Consider the following 10,333-nt stretch of genomic DNA (forward strand, 5'->3'; position numbering starts at 1 on the left):
GACGGGCTGCTTCAGCCCAGCCACAACTAAAAGCAGGGTAGATGACCCGTTCTGGGTTCGAGGCCCCGCTCTGCCTCCCAAACCACCCCAACCTGCCTGCCTGTATGGGGAGAGTGGCATTCCTCTGATAAAGTTGTTTCAAAAATTAAATGAGATAGCATTGAAAGTGAATAAAATTCATAAATAATGAAAAATAAGCCTTGTATAAATAATGTATCTTACAGAGTGACGTTGCAAGCCCTTGTTATTTTACAAAGAAAAAAAGTTGGTCATATATACCCGAGACAACTTTTTAAAAACTGAAGCAAATGAAACAATCCAGTTCTAAGACACAATGAAACAAAAGAAGATATACCCAAACCCCAAATAATTAATAACTTTAAGGGGCCTGGGGGATTTCTTAAAAGTGGGTCACAGTTATGATCCCATTTCCCCGAATCCTGTCTATCAAAAATAAGAGAAATGATCCTCATACTGTGGAGAAAGAGGGTGAGGTTGCTTCCTGTACAAACCCTTTACGGTGAAGGTTGCTGTTCACACACCTTCCTCTAGAGAATAAGCCAGTGTGAGTTCCTCCAGGTGCTGGATGAATATTGTGTGGTCACCGCAATGTCCCCAGCCCTTGTATTGACTTTGACGCCTCAACAGTAATGTAAAACCAGGAGGAACAAAACAGAACAGGGAGAGTGGAGAATTCCCGCAAATAATGGTCTGCTTTGAGCTTTCTGGTTATTTTAACTCCACATAATTTGGGGATATCTGTGCAAATTTAAAATTGGCACTGGAAACAATAAAATCTATAAAAGTGACTTCACTAGATACTAATTTTGCTTCAGGAAAACCACAACAACAAAAGAGCTAGACCTTGTAAAATCTGTTTTCTGCTTCACAAGACCTTCTTGCAAAGGGTTGCATGGTTACAACCTCACGTTAAGATGCTAAGAAGACTAAGAAAAGAGAAGACAAAGTACACCTCTTTATCTTATGCGTTCACCGTACCTGAGAGAAGAACATCATTACTAACACGTATGTTATTCTTGGAAAACCTTAGTATTAAGCTGCATAAAACCTCTCATTTTTTCACATAGGAGATCAAATCTTCAGGAGAATCATTATGAATGCTCTGGCTTCTGGATTGCATCTAGAGCATCCTCTGGTACCAAGAGTGGGGTCCAATGATCCCACCTTTCTAGCACAAACTGTGCATGATCTGCCCAGAGGCATTGAGTGTTTCCCTCTTACAGGTCACTTTTTCTCAAAGCGCCACCCTTCCAAGCTCAGGATGGAGGGGCAGTTGGGGGTAGGGGCAGGGAAAGTTGGCAAAGCAGATCCAGACCCCTCCCAAGTTTTACTGAATCAGACTATCTGGGAGTGACCACTAGACTCTTTAAAGGAACCAGGGACATGAATAGGAACATCTGAATCTATATATAAATAGCAAAGAGAACACATGCACTTATTATCAATATCTTTCCTCCTTTACTAATTAATGACTGAGTTAGAAAAACATCATCATTATAAAGCATTGAAGGAGCTATAGATCCACGCTTTTCAAAGTATCTACAGTAAAGGATAATTGATATATTTATAAGTTTCCAAGTTTCATAGACCAATATACTTCCAGGCCACTAAACAGCTTATGTCATATTCAACCTATCACACAAATTCAACAATAACTAACTCGATGTACATTGCTTGGACCAATGGTTCATGTGCTAGGATGGTCGGTGATGTCAGATTACTGAAAATGTTTCTAAATGCTTACTCTCAATTTCTGTACTTGTATCTTGTTGTAGAAAGACTGCAAAGAGTTCAAGAATCCACACAGGTCCACACACCCCACGTTGAGAAGCACCTCTATAGATGTCTTACATGCAAATGAAGAAACTCCCACAGCACTGAGCCAAGAGATGGGGCTGAGAAATAGGGATGGTGGCACTCAGGAGATGCCCACATTTGCATCAGCACCAGACAGGACAGAGCTCCCACCAACCTCTGTAGCAGCCACAGCCATCAGCAAGACTGGAAATAACTGACCAGTGAGGTAATAGATCCCATCACCATCGTATCACATGTGGTGGATGGCTCACCCTTTAGATATTATACCAGTGTAAGTCATATGACTCATGCCTGACTCAAAACTGTTCTATAAAAGTGCTTCCCTCTATTACCCCAAACCCTTCCCTGGCATGCTTTGGTAACTTTTCTATGGAACACAATCTCCCTTATAATCTTAACCAAAGATCGGTATGTCTCCTTCTGTCCCTGAAGAACCAGCTATCTGGAACTCTGACAAGAGATTGCTGCCCCCTTTCCCTCACACTTCAGGCTGGATGTACAGACTGTGTTTTCATGCATCCTCTTCCTGGAAGCTCTGTGAATATAGCCTGTCCAGTCTCTGGGAAGAGTCCATGTGCCCTTGAAATTCATGCCTCTTTGATCCCATCACCCTCACCACTACTGTTTATCCATTATTCTCATTCATTGAAGCACTGAACGGTTGACCTTCATTGAGCTGGATTGGACATGGTCTCCATCTCAGGTACTGCTGGGCTTGGAATAACTTCAACTCCGTCACAAACGTGCCATCCAGCACCTCAGCCACTGCAATGCCTCATCTCTACTCACCTCACTCTACTCCTCTTCTCCTTCTTATGTCATCGCCACAGTTAAGCCTCTACAATCACCCAGGATGTCGCACCTCTAATATCATAAATTAAAACTTGCCTTCCTGATCATAATCTATTCTTCTAGGTCATTACCTTTATTGTTCCTAGTTCTTCGGCTTTCTCTGAATGTCCCATCTTAAATGCTCTTCTTCCTTACTATCGAGTAGCCTATCTAGAGTCACTTCTCTTCTTGAGTCCATGACCAGACCTGCTCCCCACCTCCCCAACTATGCCTCTCCTCCCTGTGTCCTTGTATATCTGTGCCAACTGCTTCACAAAATCCTAACAAGCTCAGTTCTCTGGCTTCTTGGTATTTTTATACTATAGATTATGCCAGAGCAGGCAAGAGCATCAAAAATTCAGTCACCAGCATGGACTGGAATCCCAAATGTGATGAACAGCTCAAGAGTTGAAAGGTTTAGAAGATGGGGAGGAGGTTACATCACAGCAACACAAACCACTTAAGCTGGGCGTTAGAATCCCTTGTTATTAAATGCCCTTTGGCACTTCACCTTGGTGCCCTTCCTAGCAAAGTATAGTGCCCATTCCTGCTCACTTCTTCTACAGAGCAGCTAACCATCCCCTGCTCTGTAGTCTTCCTGTAGTGCTTTCACTTGGTAAGCCCTCAGGGGCTTGCTTTCACCTTAAAACGGACTATCTACTTGGCTCCTAAATCAAGCAAAGATCATTGCCCCTGTAAGAAACAATTCTGCAGGCATTAAAATGTATTTTTTAAATCCTACTATTCTTGCTGATATCTGTCTAACCACTAGACTAAGCTCTAGGGGTGGGTGGAGAAGTGAGGGTAGACTTCCATGTCTGCCTCACCTACAACTTACCTCTAGCATGGTGCTTAGATCTAGCAGGCACTCACGAAAAATGCATTGGATAAATGGAGAGATGGACAGATAGATGCACAAACAAGTAAGTGATGGAGTAAATGTGACATTCCATGGAGGCTGCAGTGGTTTCAAACTATGCGCACAGATTCTTCAATGCCCCTCCCTTCAAAAGGAAAACCTGATTCGTTCCCCTTGAATGGGGACTGCCGGGAAGGACTCACTTCTGACAGACAGGATGTGATAGGAGCCACGATGTGTGACTCTTGAGATTGAGACATAAAAGGCCATAGCTTTTTCCTTCCTCTCTTGTTTGGATCGCTCACCTTGGAGGAAGCCACGTCTGAGGACACTCAATAACCCTAGAGAAAGACCCATGGGGCCAGGAACTGAGGCACCCTGCCAACAGCCATGGGAGTGAGCCCCAGCAAGCCTTCAGATGCCCTCGGCCTTCCCTGCAACCTCATGAGCAACCCTGAGCCAGAACCACTTGGCTAAGCTATTCCCAAATTCTGACCCACAGAAAATGTGAGATAATTGTTTGTTGGGCAAGCTGCTAATTTGGGGGTAATTTGTTTTGCAGCAACCAATTACTAATACAGAATCTAAGTGCAGAAACCAAGAAAGGATGATGCAGAGAACACAGGAGGACCAAGAACAGGACCTTGCCTCAATCACTAGTGGCTAGGAAATGTTACCAGTCCCCGGGGCAGTGGGGCTTGTCCTGGATTACACACTGTCCACAAGCACGAAGCAGGTTGGGCGCCATCATTGCGCCATGGTATTAATACATTTCACCACAGTGGTGCTCTGGTACTTCACAGTCCTTTTATTCTTATTTTGCCGAGTTTCAAGTTAAAGAACCCCATTCAGAAGCTATTAATTTGGAACATCTGCCAAGCTCCATTCTGCAGAGTCAGGATCCAAAGGAAAACTGTCCTTGGCTTGGATATTTCCTGGGAAACTAACTCCTATCTGCACATTTCTTGTTTTTTCCCAAATAAAATGAGTAAATACATCTTTTGTGATGGGAGAACTTAAGACAGAATGGTAGAAAGAAAAAAATAAATCACTGACAGACTTAGAATACCTTCAATCACACGTGTTCCTCCCCGAGTGTCATCCTTTTCTCTCTCATGCCTGCTCTTGGGACATAGGTGTACATACAGGTATGTGTCCTTGTCTATCTAGCTGGTTATTTCCTGGCCAGAGAAGACAGAAGTGGTTTGGTTGTGGTTTTGATCGTTTCTCTCCTCTAAGTCTTCTGGCAGTATCTGGAAAGCTGGGTAATCAGGGCTCCTTTGTGGGGGCAGCTGTCCCTGTGGGTGCTTTGCAGTCCCAACAATCAGAAATTAACAGATGGTCTTACTATCTTATCAGCATGGATGCCCCCATCACAGAGGGCTTTGATCTCCAGGCCCCTACGGAGGAAGCCTGAGGCATCCCCTTGCACGGCTGCTTTGTGTCAGAGCAGTTTCTGCAAGTTTCAGGGTCAAGGGCTGATAATTGAAAACCTCTATATTCTCTCTCTCTCTCTTTCTCCATCCTTCGCTCCCTCCCTCCCTAATTTCTCACATTCCTTCATTCACACTACATTTTAAATTTTACTTTCCTTTTATCTATTAATCGAATATCCCTCAGCCAATGATTACAAAGAGTGTTGCGATCATAATTAACCGTTGGTTCATAACTACCCTAATAAAATTAACCTATCTGGGGAAATTAATTTTGCCTAAGCCTGACATCTCCAAATTGGCACAACTATAGACAGTTCCACAGAAGAACCTCAGAGATGACTAAGGTTTTCTGAGGAGAAATTAGACAGCAAGATTAAACTATTTAGTCTGGAAATAATGTTATGAGGCTGTTTAATATCTTCAAGCATCATGAAACCTTATATCTCGGTTTCCATGGAAGACAGACACAAGGAAATGAGCTGATGTGTTAGTCTGATGGGAATAATAATAATAGCCGTTGAGAGGATAGGGGTGGTAAGAGAAAGGGCAGTACCCAGAGAAATGTTGTGAGTTCTCTCTGCGTAATTTTTTGGCTTTCATTTCTTTTCACTGGGGGGTTGTTTTTAAATTATTAAATTAATTCACACTCACGTTGTATATTTTCCAGACACAAACTAATGTGTTTACATGTATACTCATGTTATCTCCTTTTACAAATACAAATAGAATTACATTTGGTAGATTGTTGTGCAATTTCTTTTTTCCTTGAACAACAGATCTTAAGCATCTTTATAGACTAGGTTCCTCATTGTTAGAAAGCTTAGACTTTCATTGTATGTATGTGCCATCAGTGATTTCACCATTGTTCTGTTAGAAAGATCTTCATGATATTTCCATTGTTTATAAAACTCATGCCCACATCTTTGGGCACTTATATGACTGTGTCCATAGAATAAATTCCTAGAAACAGAATAGCTGAATAAGACAAGTTTATGTTTAACCCTTTATAGCTTTGAATAAATATTTATCTCTTCACACTGATGTTTAAATAAACCAGGGGTTCTCACATGTGAGCGTACCTCCCAACTTCCTGGAGGGCTAGTTAAACATGGATTGTTGGCTCCCCCCTCAGAGTTGCCTGGGCCCCTAGAATCTATGTCCAGAATATGGTCCTGGGTGATGCTCTTGCTTCTGGTCCTTTGTGAACCACTGAATTAAGCCATCTGCTTGCTCTCGGGAGAGGGGACATAACAACATCTGATCTCTGGAAGCCAGAACTGGTGTCCTCTTTCATCCGAATGCACTGAGACCATGCATTTCAGAGTATGCACGTCAAGCTTCCTTCCCCGCCCCCTGCGAGGAGAAGTGAGAAAACAGGTCCCTGGCCAGGGGGCAGCCAGGCCACTGCCCGTTGCACTGTACCCCAGCACTCTTGCATTTCCAGCCACACTACTCAGGCCTGTTCCTTTTTGGAGGATAGCCTCCATGCCATCTGCAGTGGTATTTAACATGCTCTCTGTGAATTTCTCTTCCCACCTTTTTAATGGTGCCTAAGATGCATAACCACCACCACCACCAAAAGTCTTGCATCCCTGACACACAGTTCCCATGCCATTTTAGAGAGAAATCTTTCCCCACGATATGGCAGGAAAACTTTATATAGTGCCCCCTTCGACTCTGTACTAAAAGCTACCTCGGGCCCTACCAAGAGTATCATCACTATGAGAACAGCCCTACTATTTACTAGCTTGTTTTCTTTTCCTAAATGTCTTATTTTAAACTACAGGAGTCACGGTGCAGGAGAAATGTGAGGCAGTCTCCTGGGACCCACGCTATTTGGTCTCTTGAACACTCACTAAGTGAGATCGGTGGACATTGACTCAAAGTAACTCCATGAGAAAGGGGCACAGCTGTTCACTGGGATGTTTAAATAAGAACGAGCCACTAGAATTCAGGCCCTAAGTCCCAGGTTCTCGGCCAGGCTCTGCTCCTCGTTACGACCTAACCTGGAAGTCATCCGTGTGATCTTTCCTCAGCGTCTCCGTTTAGGCACCATTGAGGAGCCTTACGCTGGGTAAAGCTTAACAGACTTAGAAGGATGTCAGCATATGTGGTCTCATTCGCTCTATGTCTCAAGAATATACAGACCTAGAATTTTTTTTCTTTTATTATTTTAACCAACACTGGAATAGCATTTCCAGGTCTTATCACTCATTGAAACCTCATGGTACCTTGGGAGGGAGTGTCACTGTTATTCCATTTTAGAGATGCAATGACTCAAGTTGGAAGTTAGATAACTTTTTCTGAGAAACTCAGAAACTAGAACTAGAAAGTGGAAGAATCCAATCTTTAACTTAAGTTCTTGGTGTTTCTATCATTTTGTCCTATTAGCTGGCTTTATTTCTGTTAATGAGTGTGATTATTAATAAGTAACCAACATTTATTTAGTGCTTCTCTGTGCCAGGTACTATGGTAAGAAATTTTACATGGATTACCTCTGGGTACCAATTTATAAGACAAGTTCTACTAGTATGTCCATTTCACAGATGATCAAACTGAGACCTTGGATGGGTTCCCTGACTTGCCTATTACCACAAAGCTGGTAGGTGAAGGAGCCAAAATTCTAAACTCAGCAGTCTGTCTTCAAAGCCCCCATTTTACTGCCAATTTCAGGTCCAATAGCTTTATGGTAGCAAGCTCTTCTCGCTTGACTATCAGCTCCTTTCATTCTTTCCATACAAAAGGCCAGCTTTTTAGAGGAAACAGCATTAATTACTGACACATTATATTCGAGCAGGTCAATGTATTTGTTGCCTTTCTTACAGAACTTGGTGGTTGATCTCTCCACTACAACAATAGCTGTAACAAGTATTTTACAAGCTCATCAGAGAGGAGACACCTACGTTATAAAGATGCCTAGGTAAGACGAAAGTGTGGAAATGCCAGGTGGAAAGCCTGTAAGAGCCACCCAGGGGAAAAGATTGAAGGTTGAAGACTGAAAATAACAGTGTTTGCTTGTAGATGTTCGATGAGGTACAGGACAGCTGGGTGTTCACATAGGATAGGAGGAGCTTTATTCCCAATGCCTAATGTTGGGAGGGAGCCTGGATCATGTGGGCTCAACTTTATGGGATGGTGCAGACTCCATCAATGAGTATCATTGATGGTACATCTTCAAGAGGTCATACTGACTCTGAGAACTGTCTTTGAATTACAGGGCACAGAGAGGCAGGACTGGGTTGCTGACCACACTCTTAGAGCGTAAGATTCTTGGTGCTCTGAGGCAAAGTGTTGCAATGGGCTCCACGGCCTGGGTCAGCTCCAGAGCTCCAGGCAGTTAGCTCCTAGAAAAGAGGCAGAGTGGCTCCACTGCAGGGTCTGTCAGCCCTGCAGAAGGAATATCAAACGTCTGAGGGTCCCTGAGAAATTGGAACTGAGCAGACCCCAAAATAGGACTGCCATGCCTGAGCAGCTGGAAACCAGGTGAGGTGCTGGGACTGCCCCAAAGGAAACTTCCAGCCAGCTCAGAAATGTCCTCAGGACCCAAGGAGCAGGCAGTGGGTAGCCCTCCAAGACTGTGTTTCTTTCATTTATATCATTTATTGTGGTATTATTGAAGCTGAGACAGTAGGTATTATATCCCTCATTTTCCAAGTGAGGGTTGTAAGGCCCAGAACATTTCATCACTACACACACGTGGCACTGCTGGGCTAGACCCGAGGCCTTTCTTCCAATGCCAGCCCTTTACTCTCCAAGCGGTGCCCAGATTCATAAGGATTTTACACGCATCTCCTGTCTCCAGGATTCACTTGTGGCCCTGCACTAAGGATCACTTTGTCATAGGACCGGCAGCCACCCAAGACGTCCCTGTAAGGATTGGGATCGGGAGCCTCCTGTGTCAGATGCCCATGGCCACATGCTTCGGGCATTTGCAGGTTCAAAGTGTGGTGCCAAATTCCCTGATTGAGTGGTTGGCATTTCAGGCATCCCTGGTTACTCTCTGTGGACGCAGGGTGAGTCACCAAAGAGGGCGTCCCCGCTGTGAATGTCAGGATTATGGTTTGGGAGGGTGGGGAGGGGCAGGGGTGCAGTGTGCCTTAGGGACACAGCCCCTTATATAGACCTGGTGTGTGGGCTCAAGGCAGGCAGATCACGTCAGCACCCCCACGTCACTCTGACCAGCTGGAGCCCTCTGGGCTGGGGATTACCCGGGAAAGCAAAATACACTCTCCTGTCATTTAATATGCTGAGGAGTCATTAACGAGATGGTAGCAAACAGTTAAGACTAACCCAAGGGCCGGGAAGCCAGAGCTGCCATTTCACTGACCTTCAGAACTAGCGAGAGCAGAGTGACCTCAGGGAGGTGCTGTGTGTGTCTGTGAGTGTGTGAGCCTGTGAGCACGTACATATGCATGCTTCTGCGGTGTGAGCTTGTGAGCGTGCATTCACGTGTGTGAGTGCATACTGGGGAGGGCCTTAGTCGGTTCAGGCTGCTATCACAAAATACCACAGACTGGGTAACTTATAAACAGAAATTCATTGCTCACAGTTCTGGAGGCTGCAAGTCCAGGATCGAGATGCCAGCCTGGGTGGGTGAAGGGCTTCTTCTGGTTGCAGATTTTTCACTCTGTCATCGCCTGGAGGAACGGACAAGAGAGCTCTGTGGAGTCTCTTTTATAGGGACGCTAATCCTATCATGACTCCATCTGATCAAAGGCTCCACCTCTTAATACAATCACATTGTAGGTGAGGATTTTCAACATGTAAATTCTGGAGGGGGGAGGGTAGCACAAGCATTCAGGTCATTACACTGTGTTTGTGTATGAATGTGTGTGCATATATGTGTCTGTGCATGAGGCAGTGTGTGAGTGTGTATGTGGGTGCACATGTGTTTATCCATGTCCAACACTCTGGGGCGGGGCGGGGGGGGCAGTAGCACGGCAGGATGACCGAGCAGCGACAGGCCGAGAGATGAGGCAGGGCAGTGACCTGGCCTTACCTCTGCAGAGCCATCCTCCTGGGAAAGGGCATTTCTTTGGCTAGGACTCTGCCCTGCTTTCCGCGGAGTGTGCTGCCACCTAGAGGAAGGGGCGGCGCTGGAGAACGACGTGCTTCCTGTGCGCGCTTGTGCATTCAGGCCCTGGCTGTCAGTTGGCTTTGGTCGGAGTGTTTTGTCTCTGGACTTGGACAAGGAAGGAAGGCTTAGTGAGGGCGGAAGGTTGGCAGGAGGTCCCCGAGTCCACTCAGAAGTGCCCCTGCTGTGTCATCCATCCCCAAACCATCAGACCTAGTCCCACCCCCGTGAGTGAGGGGCTTGCTGGTTTAGTGCACTCAGCGGGCAAAGGGGACAGTAAGACCCATCTCCCTT

At 45.1% G+C, this 10,333-nt stretch overlaps 1 long non-coding RNA gene across 1 annotated transcript in view; it reads right to left on the reverse strand.

The window, feature by feature from the left end:
• The window catches only part of LOC141571298 (uncharacterized), an 81,909-nt gene extending 72,198 nt beyond the window's left edge, over positions 1–9,711 (reverse strand). The window contains exon 1 of the long non-coding RNA XR_012496059.1: positions 9,513–9,711. This is a non-coding gene — a long non-coding RNA (uncharacterized LOC141571298). The remainder of the gene's footprint in view (positions 1–9,512) is intronic.
• Between the last annotated feature and the right edge of the window lie 622 nt (positions 9,712–10,333).

Source organism: Rhinolophus sinicus, linkage group LG04, assembly GCF_036562045.2.
Source record: "Rhinolophus sinicus isolate RSC01 linkage group LG04, ASM3656204v1, whole genome shotgun sequence".
NCBI lineage: Eukaryota > Metazoa > Chordata > Mammalia > Chiroptera > Rhinolophidae > Rhinolophus > Rhinolophus sinicus.